Here is a 14,459-nt window from a genome sequence, read left to right as displayed (position 1 = left end):
CAAGTTACTTAATCTCTCTTGAGTTCAGGTTTCCTCCTCTAAAAAGTGGTGATAGTAATAGGACTATGTCATAGGCTTGTGATAAGCACTAAATGAGTTAATATCTGCAATGGATTTTGAACACTAACAATAGTGTTAGAAAGTGTTAGGTATTATTAGCTACCTCCAAAGTTTTAAAATGTTGTTGAGGCTATGATTGTTTTGTTTTGATTTTTTAAGTGCACAACTTAGTGGGTTTTGGTATTTTTACATAGTTGTGCAACCATCACCACTATATAATTCCTAGTCATTCTCCACTTCCTGACAGCCATTAATACACTTTGGGGCTCTATAGATTTGTCTACTCTGGCCACTACATTTAAATGAAAGCATAGGATATGTGGCATTTTGTGTCTGATTTATTTCACTTGGCATAATGTTTTCAAGATTTATCCATGTTGTAACCTATATCAGTACTTCATTTCCTTTTAGGGCTGAATAATATTCCTTGTATGGACATACCACATTGTGTTTATCCACTATGTATCAGTTGATGGACATTTGGGTTGTTTCCAGTTTGGGGCTATTACAAATAATGCTTCTATGAATATTCACATACAAGTTTTTGTACGGACATAAGTTTTCAATTCTTTTCGGTAAATACCTGGAGTGGAATTACTGTGTCATGCGATAACTTTACTTTTAACTTTTTGAGGAGCTGCCAAACTGTTTTCCAAGGTGGTTGCACCATTTCATATTCCCACTAGCAATGTATGAGGATTACAATTTTCTTACATTCTTGTCAACACTTGTTATTGTTTGTATTTTTTATTATAGCCATCCTAGTGGGTGTGAAGTAGCATCTCACTGTGGTTTTGATTTGCAATTTTGCTAATGACTAATGATGTTAAGCATTTTTTCACATGCTTGTTGGCCATTTGTATACCTTTGTTCGAGAAATGTTTATTCAAGTCCTTTGCCCATTTTAAAATTGGGTTGTCTTGGGCTTCCCTGGTGGCGCAGTGGTTGAGAGTCTGCCTGCCAATGCAGGGGACACGGGTTCATGCCCTGATCCGGGAGGATCCCACATGCTGCAGAGCGGCTAGGCCCGTGAGCCATGGCCGCTGAGCCTGTGCGTCCGGAGCCTGTGCTCCGCAACGGGAGAGGCCACGACAGTGAGAGGCACGCATACCACAAAGAAAAAAAAAAATTGGGTTGTCTTTTTATTGTAGGATGTAAATATTCTTTATACATTCTGGATACAAATTCCTAATCAAATATATTATTTGCAAACATTTTCTCCCATTCAGTGAGTTGTCTTTTCACTTTCTTGATGATGTCTTTTGAAGCTCAGAAATTTTAGGGTTGAGGAAGCCCAACTTTAAAAATTTGCTTTTAATACTTGTGCTTTTGGTGTTGTATCTCAAGACCTAATCCTAATCCATTGCCTAATCCAAAGCCACAAAGATTTATGCCTAGGTTTTCTTCTAAGAGTTTTATAGCTTTAGTTTTGTTTTCTTTTTAATTAATTAACTTATTTATTTTTTATAGCTTTAGTTTTTACATTTAGATCTTCAATCCATTTTGAGTTAATTTTTGTGTATAGTACAAAATAGGTATCCAAATTCATTCTTCTACATGTGAATATCCAATATGTCTATCCTTCCACCAGTACCACACTGTCTTGATAACTGTAGCTTTGCAGTAAGTGTTTTTTATTTTTGGCCATACTGCCTGGCATGTGAGATCTTAGTTCCCCGACCAGGGATTGAACCTGTGCCCCCTGCAGTGGAAGTGCAGAGTCTTAACCACTAGACCTCCGGGGAGGTCCATGTAGTAATTTTTAAAATTGGGAAATGTGAATTCTCCAACTTTGTTAATTTTTTAAAGACTGTTTTTAGTTATTCTGTGTGCCTTGCATTTCCACATGAATTTTAGAATCAGCTTTTCAATTTCTGCAAAAACGGTTGCTGGGATTATGTTGAATCTCTAAATCAATCTGGAAAGTATTAACATCTTAAATGTTATTAAATCTTCCAATTTATGAACATGAGATATTTTTCCATTTATTTAGGTCTTCTTTCACTTCTTTCCACAATGTATATGGTTTTCAATGTACAAGTCTTGGATTTCTTTTGATGCTATTGTAAATGGAATTGTTTTCTTTTTTTTTTGCAGTACGCGGGCCTCTCACTGTCGTGGCCTCTCCCGTTGTGGAGCACAGGCTCCGGACGCACAGGCTTGGTGGCCATGGCTCATGGGCCCAGCCACTCCGCGGCATGTGGGATCTTCCCGGACCGGGACACAAACCTGTGTCCCCTGCATCGGCAGGCGGACTCTCAACCACTGAGCCACCAGGGAAGCCCTGGAATTATTTTCTTAATTTCATTTTTGAATTGTTTATTCTAGTATATAGAAATACAACTGATTTTTTTGTATTGATCTTGTAACCCGCAAACTTGCTGAACTTATTTATTAGCCCTAATAGTTTGTGTGTATGCATGTACTCCTTAGGTTTTTCTACATAGAAAGTCACGTCTTCCATGAATAGAGAAATTTTTACTTTTTCCTTTCCAATTTGTATGTCTTTTATTTCTCTTTCTGGGCTAATTGCCCTGGGTAAACCTCCAGTACAATGTTGGACAGAAGTGACAAGAGAGAACATCTTTGTTCCTGATATTAGGGGGAATCTTTTAGTCTTTCATCATTAAGTATGATGTTAGCTGTGATTTTTCATATTTATTCTTTGTCAGGATGAGGGAATTCTCTTCTGCGTCTAGTTGTGTGCTTTTATCATGAAATGGTGTCGGCTTTTGTCAAGTAGTTTTTCTGCATCTACTGAGATGATCATGTTTCCCTTTCATTCTTTAATATGGTATATTAAAATGATTGATTTTCATATGTTGAACTGTTCTTATATTCCTGAGATAAAATCCCTCTTGATCAAGGTGTACAATCTTTTTAATGTAATACTGGCTTCATTTCACCAGTATTTTATTGAAGACTTTTGCATTTATATCCATAAGGGATATTGGTTTATAGTTTTCTTTTCTTATGTCTTTGTTGGTATCACAGTAATACTAGCTTCATAAAATGAGTTGGGAAGTTAGAACAAATCTAGGAATCTGTCCATTTCACATAGGTTATCTAGACCTATAATTGGCATATAATTTTCATAGAATTCCCTTATAATCTCTTTTTAATTCCTGTAAGGTTGGTAGTAATGTCCATGCCTATATTTGTGATTTTAGTAATTTGAGTCTTCCTTCTTTTGTTCTTGGCCAGTCTTGCTAAACCTTTGTCATTGTGTTGATCTTTTTCAAAAAGACAGCTTTAGATTTCTTTGATTTTCTCTCTTGTTTTCATATTTTCCATTTTATATAATTCCAGTCAGTTATTATTTCCTTCCCTCTGTTTGCTTTCAGTTTAATTTTCTCTTCATTTTTTAGTTCCTTAAAATATACAATTAGGTTATTGATCTACAGTTTTTCTTCTTTTCTAATGTAGGCAAGTGCAGCTATAAATTTTTTTTCCTGCTCTAAGACTCTGCCTGTTGAGAAATCATTAAAGGCTAAATGCATGAAATATAAGATAATGCTTAGCATCCGAGGATCTTAAAGTATTAACAGGACACAGATTTTTTTTTTTTTTTTGGAAGGGAGAGCAGAAACAGAACACCTTATCATTACTAATGGTAAATTTGTATTATTATCTTTAATATACCAACTAAAAGCTATCAAGCCTAACATTATTTTCAGAAGTAGGATATAAATGATAAATATATAACTTATAACCTTTCTCTCCATTAATTTCTCCCTGTACATCAGCAAATATTTTCCTTATTCCCATGCCGATATATTTATCTCAGTCTCGTAATTTATTTATTAAACTAATGGTTGCATCAGTACGTTGCTTATTAAGACTTCCAATGAAATAAACTAGAACTAGGCTAACTTTCTGTTCCCCTAATTATCATGTTTTTAAAAAGCGTTTTTGGAAGAGAGTTCCTACTAAGAACAGCTAAATAAACTAAAATTTTAAGAAAGAAATATATACTGGAAAGTACCTCATCATTCAAGTCCCAACTCAAACAAAAAGGCTTCTTTGAAGCCTTTTCTGACCATCTAGAAAATTATGTGTCTCTATAACCTTCCAATATATTCTTTTATAGGATTTGCCATGTTTTTTTTGTTACTGTTTGTGTTATTATAGTGTCTTCTCCCATAGGCTGTTAAACTGTGAGTTCTAGGAGGGTGAGGGACAGTCTTTATTCATCACTGTGTTACCAGGACCTGACACAGTGCCTGCGACTCAACACTATTCATCTGGGAACATGGTTACCAACCAGTTCTGGGATTTTAGCCACAAGGATATGTGACACCTTGGAAGTTTGTTTCACATCTTTGGCTTCTCATTTACCTTCCATTGTCAAAGAGTTTGGGGTTGTTATTGTCATCTTCATTTTAAAATTAGAGCAACACAATACAGAGAAGTTAAATGACTTTCCAAAAGTTACATAATGAATAAAAGTCTAGTCTATAAATACATTTTCAGTCATCAACGTTCTAGAATGATGTTATGCTCTTCCCTGAGGCTGCTCCCATAAGGTGTCAATTAATGAATCAAGATAATGCTTTTTGTACTATAAGGCAAATATCCCTAAAGTAGAAGGAAAATGACAAATTTTACAAAATTTGTCTAGAAGAAAGTCTACTGTTGTTTTAAACTTTCCCTTTAACCTGGTATCAAAGCTAACTTTTAGATTGTTTCCTTTTGTTTCCATTTCTTCTACCTTGGAGGTAGAGTGCTTCCTACACTACTGCTCTACTGCACTACCACTACTACTATACCAATATATTCCAGCAGAGGGAGCTCCAAGTGTTTTACAACTATTACTATGGTGCCTTCGCTTCCTCCCACTGTGCCTATCTCAAAGACAAGCTTTGGCTTAATTCTGGTGCCAAGTCATTGAGTGGGTCTGGCTTTCCCCTGGGGGTATATTAGGAACTGGTAGGGTTTGAAAAACCTGAAGAGAGAGACTCTGTGTTTTATCATTCATATTCCATTAAGGAGCTCGTATTTAAATATACAATATGAAGTATAGAACATAATTTTTAATGCTTGATTTGTTATAGTTAGAGATCATGATAGATCATGATTCACTGATAACAACCATGCTTTTTCCCCCACAAAGGTGTAGCTTATCCAATTCATCTCAAAGGATGACACAAGTATATTTTTACATTTTATTCTTTTAGCAGGTCAAATACTTAAAAATATCTCTACAATCTACACTATGGACCCAGAACTCATCCCACTCTAAAATCTAGTGGTACATCCAAGAATTTAATGCTGATTGTGGTAAATCGTTGGCTTGCCTGGGTTTTTAGTAGTTTACGCAACATCAAAATGATAATGAAGAGTACGTTGTGGAGTGCTTCTAAAAGATTCATTTAGCTTGAAATAAGCATTTTTTAAAAAACATTTATTTAAAATAATAAATCAAAGAATAAAAAAAGAAGTGGAAAAATACTGAGTATCTTCTATAGGCTGACTATGGTGTAGGCATAAATGGTAACATGATAACAATTTCATTTACAAAAATCAATTCAAATAAACTAAGGATTTAGATATAAAATGTGAAACTCAAAAGTTTTAGAAGAAAATTTTTTAAGTCTCAGTTGGAAAGGAGATATAAAAACCTCAACCCATTAGGTAAAGATTGATAGATTTTATTATCAATACATTCTAATTAAAAACTGATTATCTAAAGATATCATTAAAAAGTAAGAAGCGGGCTTCCCTGGTGGTGCAGTGGTTGAGAGTCCGCCTGCCGATGCAGGGGACACGGGTTCATGCCCGGTCTGGGAAAATCCCACATGCCATGGAGCAGCTGGGTCCGTGAGCCATGGCCACTGAGCCTGCGTGTCTGGAGCCTCTGCTCCACAATGGGAGAGGCCACAACAGTGAGAGGACCGTGTACCACAAAAAAAAAGTAAGAAGCCACAAACTGGAAGATGTTTAATACTCAGATAATGAACAGAAGATTACTATTTAGGATATTGAAAATTATTCCTAAAAACTAATCAGAAAAAAGAACAAAAATCCAATAGAAAAATAAGGAAAAAATTGAAGAAGAATTTTGCAGAAAAGGAAATCTAAATTAGTAGTAAACATATGAAACATTAAAATCTCATTCATAACTAGATAAATTTAAATTAAAACCAGGAGATACTATTTATATTTACCAGATTGGCAAAACTTATGAAATCTGACAAAACTAAGTGCTGGTCAGAGTGTGCGATGACTGAAATCCTCAGAAACTTTCCTAAGTGTAAATCTTGGAAGACAATTTGGAATTATCTAGTGATATCAAAGTTATGAACACTGTGAAATCACAAATTCCACTTCTAGAGAAACTCTTGCATTTGCTATGTAAGCTTGTACATGTCACAAATGTACATAACAGCGTGGTCTGTAATAGAAAAAAGAAAAACTGGAAACAACTCAATACCTATCAACAGGGGGGATGAGTAAATTATGGTATAGGCATCCAATGCAATACTACACAGTAGTAAAAAAAATGAATAAACCATCAACAAGGACAAATCTTACATATAATGTTGAGCAAGAAAAGCAAGTTGCAAAAAAAATACATATAATATGATATTGCTTATTTAAAGTTCAAAAGCTTGCAAACTAAATTCATAAACATACATTCAGGATAGTATTTACCTCTGTGGGAGAGAGAGAGAAATGTGTTTGGAAAGGAACCCTCAGAGTAAGACTTTAATTATTCTTTTTACCTTATGTATACACATATACTGTTAAGTGCAGAATAAATTTAATTATTTTAAAATATTGAAAATTGTACGCATAAAACTCTATTAGCTCTGAAGGGAGAAGTCCTCTAGATAGAATGTGATGGGTCTAAATTAGAGTCATGGTTGTAGAGATAAAGCTTTAGGAGAAAATCTGTGAAATATTATGAACTAAGAAAATGCGTAATCATGTTTGATTGGATTTGAGTACAAAAAAGAAAAAAAGATTAAAAAGAAGCTCTGTTATTTCAAATTTTGGAGGCCAAGAGAGTTTAGATGGAACTGAGAGGGGTGGGAATGGCAACAGATTGGAAGTCAGGACTCAATATGCTGAAACTGAATATTGATAGGAAAGCTAATGGAGAGATGCAGTTGGTTGCTAGGTTGCTTTCACTGATGTGAAAGGTCATTGGTACAGGGGTTGAGGTTAAACTTAAGTGTGAATTAGATATCTGAAGCAAGGAGAGGTCAGAGTTCTTTCTTAGGACTGTTCTTGGAGGAAGAATAACCAACCAATTAATAAAAAGCAATGAGATCAACACTGTAAAGCAATTATACTCCAATAAAGATGTTTAAAAAAAAAAAGCAATGAGATCATAACCTCCAGCTAGTATTACAGCAGCATTGTCTTCCTACAATTGTCTTTATGTACGGAAACAAGGCAAATCATAAAAAAAGGAAAAGAATGACCAATGGGAATATTAAAAATTTCATCCTTGTTATTAATCAGAGCAATGAAATTAATTATTGGCAAAGGCTTAAAGAAGAAAATAGAGTTGATAGAACTGTCAGGAAATAAACAACCTCATACATTGCTGGTAGGAGTCACTTAGGTAAGATGTCAAAAATCTTTTGAATATATGTGTTCTCTGATGTAGCAGTTCCACTTTTGCGGAAGTACCTTGATGATTTAGTTAGAAGTTACATTTAGTTACAAGTTATACAACCTAGTAATTTTTTTTTTGAAAACTGAAAAACTCAAAATAACTAAAAGTGAAACTTGATTGAAGGAACAGTAGTAGTTAAGTCCATACAGTGAAACACTCTGCAGTCATTTTTGTTAAACATAAGTATTTTTTGACTTGTCAAGTTATTCAACATATATTCTTCAGTGGGGAAAAAAAGCAATTAAAAAAGCCTACTTTAATTCATGTAAAGAAAATGTTCCAAAATATTTTTGGAAGGTAATATTTCACATTGAGAAGTAGAGGCAGGTATTTTTGGAACTGGCAAGATATTACCAGTTGCTATTTTAGAATAGTGGTGTTATTTTTATTTTCTAATTTTTTAACAATAAGCATATATTGCTTTTATAATAAGATTTAAAAAACACTAACTTTATTTTTAATTTTTTTAAATGTCTTTGGAATTTTTCTTAGGTGGATCAATAATATGTTTAGATATGAAAGCAAAGAAAGAGGAAAATGTCAGGACAGAGAAGGTATATAAAGAAAAGTACATCTTGTATATTCCTACCACAAATGGGTTGCATATCATTGGTGATGTCATATCATTCTACCCTAGAAGTAAACTTGAAGGTAAGAATTTAAGTCCGTATTTCATTTGGGAGGTGATTCCAAGAAGCACTGGCAGCAGCAGAGAGGGAGAGAGAAAAACAAAGGGAAGGAAGCTAATTAAGGATGAATTATCATGCAGATCACCCCTGTGGGCAGCTGGGATCAAACCCCAGGGGAATTCTGGGAACCCGTGTAGAAGGTACCTCAGAGTTGCCTGCCCCCTCCCCCCATCAGGTCGGTGAGGTTGCTTGATTTTTAGTCACCAAGTCCCTTCAGTCACTATTTGAGAGCTGCTTGTGGGGAGATGGGAGACAGTAGAACTTCCCAGCGCTTCTAGTCTCCTCTGCCTTTGGGCTAGTGAGGCAGATAGAAAAAGCCATCAGGTAAAGAGTTGCAGGTGTCTGCTGATGGAAGTCTAGCTTTGACCTGCATACTCCACTATCCAACTTCAGAAACACCCCTACAAACATATCTAGACTTCTTGTGCTTTCTAATGGTGATTTTATTTATTTATTTTTATTAAAATTTTTTTTTACATTTTTATTGGAGTATAATTGCTTTACAATGTTGTGTTAGTGTCTGCTGTATAACAAAGTGAATCAGCTATATGTATACATATATCCCCATATCCCCTCCCCCTTGAGCCTCCCTCCCACCCTCCCTATCCCACCCCTCTAGGTGGTCACAAAGCACTGAGCTGATCTCCCTGTGCTATACTGCTGTTTCCCACTAGCTATCTATTTTACATTTGGTAGTGTATATAAGTCAATGCAGCTCTCTCACTTCATCCCAGCTTACCCTTCCCCCTCCCCATGTCCTCAAGTCCATTCTCTACATCTGTGTCTTTATTCCTGTCCTGCCCCTAGGTTCATCAGAACCATCTAATGGTGATTTTAGATAATTTTTTCACCTTGAGTGTCCACAAAATAATATGAAGGTATAAGCATCTGCTGGGGCAGGTAAGGGGTGGGGATAAAATCAGGGAGGGAATTAAGAAGATTACAATTTGTTTCAACTGGTCTGTGCTGAGCGCTGTGTTAGGTACTATGGAGATAGAACAGAAGCATAACTCGTAAATTCTGGTCCACAGAGCTTACAATATAACAGGATACTCACATACATTTAAAACATTTAAGTGATAATAAAGGCTGTATATGGTTAAGTGTCAGCGTGAATGATGCAGATAAAAATGCCAACTGAGGAGAGAAACATTTCTCTATTTAAAAGGGGGTCATACACTTGAATCGTAGACCAGACCTGTGGATTATATGACAGTTGAAAATGAGGGTAGGTGATAAGCCCAGCATGAACAAAAATGTCGGAGCAGGTGACTGAATATCTTCCAGTTGTCTTTCTAAATCCCTCTTCACTCTTCTCTATACAGCTTTGTGCCAGAAAATCTACGTTGATGGACAAAATTAACAGACTTCCTTATCCACTGGCTTCCAGAAGCTGCCTTTGGCAGGGGTTGTCACCTGAAGTCAAAGAGAAGGAGAGGGAGATTGGGGTACTTCTATCCTAGTACCCTTCCTGCAGGGAGTCATCAAGGCTTTATTACAGTCAGCAGGCCTCTACACACAGCTTTCTCTCCCCTCCAGTTCTGGTAACTGCTCTCTTACTATCTCAGGAGTACTGCATGCTCCTTTTAGCTTTTCCTAGAACCTGTCCACACCTTTATTAAATTTGCCTCAAATGGCTCATTAAATGTACCGTGAGTCATCTGCCAGCAGCCTGCCTGAGAGTGTGAGAGCGGGCTTCTTGGGAGGAGAGAGGAGGGAAACTTTTGTTTTTTATATAAATTTATTTATTTATTTGGCTGCATAGGGTCTTTGTTGCTGTGTGCGGGCTTTCTCTAGTTGCGGCGAGTGGGGGCTACTCTTCGCTGTGTTGCGTGGGCTTCTCATTGCGGTGGCTTCTCTTGTTGCAGAGCACCGCTCTAGGTGAACGGGCTCAGTAGTTGTGGTTCGTGGGCTCTAGAGTGCAGGCTCAGTAGTTGTGGCGCACGGGCTTAGTTGCTCCGCGGCATGTGGGATCTTCCCAGACCAGGGCTTGAACCCATGTCCCCTGCATTGGCAGGCGGATTTTTAACCACTGTGCCACCAGGGAAGCCCAAGAGAAGGGAAACTTTTGGCAGACCTTGAGGAAAGGGTTCACATTGAGAAGTAGAGGCAGGTAAGATGGACACTGCTTTTAAATTTTTTCTAAAGGAAAAAGGTAGTCCAGATTTAAGGACAGTAGCCTGAGTGAAGTTTAAAACTCCTTGACTGACATGTAAATGACTGCTTGCCAAGGCAGCACGCAGCAAAGGTGATCACATATCTTCTATCCTGAGCCCTCTTTGGCCTCATCTGTTTTCTATTCAACAGTTGTGAGCATGAAGCAAGAGTCTTATTGTGGCACCTCCAACCAGGTAGGCACGGGCTTCTGACTCAAGGCTCAGTTGATGATAAAAGTAGCAACTGGAACTTCACATATAGGCTGAACAACAGGCTACTCTATTCTAATAACCCAGTTTTGCCTCTGAGGAAATTGGCTGAAAGTTTTTCTTTTGGTTCTGCTTCCTTGAAAATGAAATGCAATTATAATAATATCTCTTTTTCAACGTTGGCTTATAAACTTCCAAAGAGAATCACTTACAAAGAGGATCTGAAAATTTGAGCTTCTTTCTGTACCATCTGTGCAGGGATTATGAGTGCGTGAGTCTGTGGTTACAGGACAGCTTGTAACCATTTAGGGGAAAATTACACCATCATCCCAAGGTTGCAACATGATAACCTCAAAGTATTGTCTTAAGGTTTCTGTGCAGAACTGTCAAGGCCTAGTGAAATAAATGCACACACCCTATCTGATTACTCAACCCTGGTTTATCTCTTTCAATCAATGGTTTTCACCTGCTGATCTCTTCCTGTCTCCTGACTATTGTTCTTCCTTCTCCACTGTCCCAGTGAAAGAACAGTCCTAAATCGTTAATTAATAAGGAAAGAAAGCCTGCAAGCCTGGGCAGTCCACTTTGCCAGTTCTAAAATTTAGAAGCAGCCACATTTTGTTTATCACATACAAATATTATCCTTTTCACAACTGGAACTTCTAACACTGGAAGGCTTGTAGTAGGACTATTTTCGTGGTTCAGTGGTCATGAGGGACCTAGGCTCTTTCTGTCATTCTTCCATCATCCTGTACATGACTTTCACCCTCAAATAACCTCATAGTCCAAGGTGGCTGCTAAAACTCAAGCCATTATTTCCAGGAAGAAAGAAGGATAAGAGAGGTACCTTCCAGCTGAATCAATTCCCTTTAAGCAGCCATCCCTAAAGTCCCATGCAACACTTGTACTTACACCTTATGAATAGAACTTTGTCAGGGAGCGTGACAAATAATTTGTTAGCTGGGTACCTAGTCATCCCTTCAAAAAAACTGGGGTTCTTTCATTAATGAAGAAGGCAGGAAGATACTGTTTAGGAACTAGCAGTATCTGCCATTCTGCACTGTAATTTAAAAAATTCAAAAAAAAAAAAAAGAAACCTTTGAGGGATAGAATTTCTTTGAGAACGTGAAGATGATATCAGAAAGCTAATGTAATATAGATCTACAGTAGTTTTCATAGAGATCATACATTTGGAATAGTATTGGAATTGAAACACAATTACATTTGTATCACTGTACCACTTTCTACCATACATATGGATACAACTTTGCTCAGAAGTGTATTGCACACATTTCAAACGTTGGAAAACAAAGTTTCTCTAAATGGGTTTTTCTAATAATTAAAGTCAGGAGACTTCTGGAGTGTGGTAGGGATAGAGGCAAAATGCTCTTATCCTGTTATGTCACGTATTGCTGGAGAGAAGATTCCACAGCTCCCACAAAGGCAGCTTGAAAGTTCAACCATGTCTAGGCAGTTCATGGGAAATGGAAAGTGATTTGACTTGGGCAGGATGGAATAGCCAAAGTGAAATGTTAAAAGTGGAGGGGGAAAAAGCAAACCTGAATTAAATGATACGTTTTAAAAACTCACCAACACAACAGGTAATTTTCCAAAGAAATAATTTAGTGCACAACCTTAACTGGCAGTGGCTATACCAAGGATGCCTTCTGTTTTAGCTCCATCTACTGACCTGCCCCCAAACTACCCAAAATAAATAATCACTCTAAACAAGAACAGTGTACCTGCTATGTAAACATATCCTCAAGTACTGTCCTCTGGTCAACGCTGCAGCCCCACTACTTCCATTCAAATCTTTAACTCAAATTCCCTGTTATATAGATACTCTGGAGGCACCAGTGAGAATTAGCCATCGTGCTTTAAGAAGCAGAGTTGAATAGTTGCAACGGAGATCTGAAGGTCCGCAAGCCTAAAATATTTTCTTCACAGAAAATATTTGTTGGGTCCTTCTTTATTGCACAAAGTTGATATGCAATCTTTTATTTCCCAAGTATTTGTTAATCAGCCACCTCATATCAAGTACTGTGCTCCTACTTTCTATTTAAGAAGTTTTCAGACAAATGAAAGAATAGATATCTAACTAAAATGCTCACTGACATGTGCTACCTGAGGGGCAAAAAATAGGTTGTAATGTGAGCACGTACAGGAAGCATTAATGTGAGCATGTACAGGAAGCATTAGAGAGGAGGGGAACTGTAACCGGGATAGACTTCCTGATGAAAACAGTAACTAGGTTGATGTTGGTTGGTGAGTAGGAGTTAACCAGGCAAAGAGGGAGAAGGCATAGCAATTACAAAGGCCCAGAGAGAAATTAGGGAAATTTAAGTATTTCAGAGATGAGAGTGAAAAATGGTCAACAAAGGCTTAGAGATACCTGTGTCAGATTAATGGCAAGGGTAATGGATGGAAGAACTATCATAAAGTAACTAAAATAGGTTAAGTCAGGCCACTAGGGTGAGGCCAGAAAATGCAGCCATCCAGTATATCATGGGGCAGAAGGCAGGAAGTGATTGTTAAGGGAAGCTGAAGCTGGCAGTTGGCTGAGGAGGAGGGTGATAAAATGGGAGTTGAGGAGTGGGAAGAAAGGTAACTGCAAACCAGTGACTCTGACCTGGACAGGAGGGGTGGTCTTGCTTGTTCAGACTCTTTAAGGAAATTTTCATAGGCAGGCAGCTGTCCAAGGGACTGCCCACTGACTGAAAGCTTTGCCTCCACTGCAAATGAAAATAAAATGGTCCCCTTCATTAGTGTTTCCAAATCCCTTGGCAGGCCCCATTTGAAATTCTTTTGGAGATTGTATAAAGCCTTTTATTCCAGGATTAGAGATAAAGACTTAACATGCAAATGTCAATTGAGGTTAAAACATTGCAATTTATTTGGACCAAAGTACAACAGACAGTGAGCCAACAGATATCAGATCTTTACCAATTTTAATTTATGGAACTTTAGGGAAGGTAAGGGGTCTCTAATGAAAGGTCCTTACTTATTAAGGCTAGTCCTGTTTATTCTCAAATGGAGCTAGGGAAGAATGAATAAAAGCTAAGAAGATATCTTTGTCATATTTAGGAAATGTGTGTTCTTTTCTTTCACTGAGGTTGTAGCAGAGGAAGAAGTTATCCTTGACTCTCCTAGGGTCTCTGTCTACCTCTGAAAACTAAACGGACAAAGACAGATGAACAGGATAAAAGCATACACATTTTACTGAATTTTTACGGGTATGTGGGAGACTTCATGTACATTCAAGAGAATGAAGACTCAAAGAAGTGACCTCAGCAAGAAGCTTTTACACCTTTTAGACAAACAATAAGTGTGTGAAGAATTGACAAGACAGTGGTGTTTGGGCTAGGGTTAGTAAGTGGTGAAGAAGTAACTAGGAAGATAAGGGTTAGTTTATCTTAGGTATGTTTATACAGACTTCTCGGCCCTAAATTCCATCTCTGGCAGTATAAATGTCTTCTTTACTCCTGGTATAGGGAGGATACTTTTTATATGGGAGTTTGATGACCTGTTTTGGGGAAGAAGAGTGAGGCGGGAATGAAGAGTGACCTTCCTGCTTCTGTTTTCTCAAATTCTTTCAGTTTAAGATATTCAGTATTACAAGGTGCCATATTTTGGGGTAGCATGTTCTGAATCCTATCAAGATGTATCTTGTTTTGTAAGATTTTATTTTTAAAAATAATTATTTGAGAGCATTGTTGT

Source organism: Globicephala melas, chromosome 5 (genome assembly GCF_963455315.2).
Source record: "Globicephala melas chromosome 5, mGloMel1.2, whole genome shotgun sequence".
Classification (NCBI taxonomy): domain Eukaryota; kingdom Metazoa; phylum Chordata; class Mammalia; order Artiodactyla; family Delphinidae; genus Globicephala; species Globicephala melas.
This window is presented reverse-complemented; position numbering follows the sequence as displayed.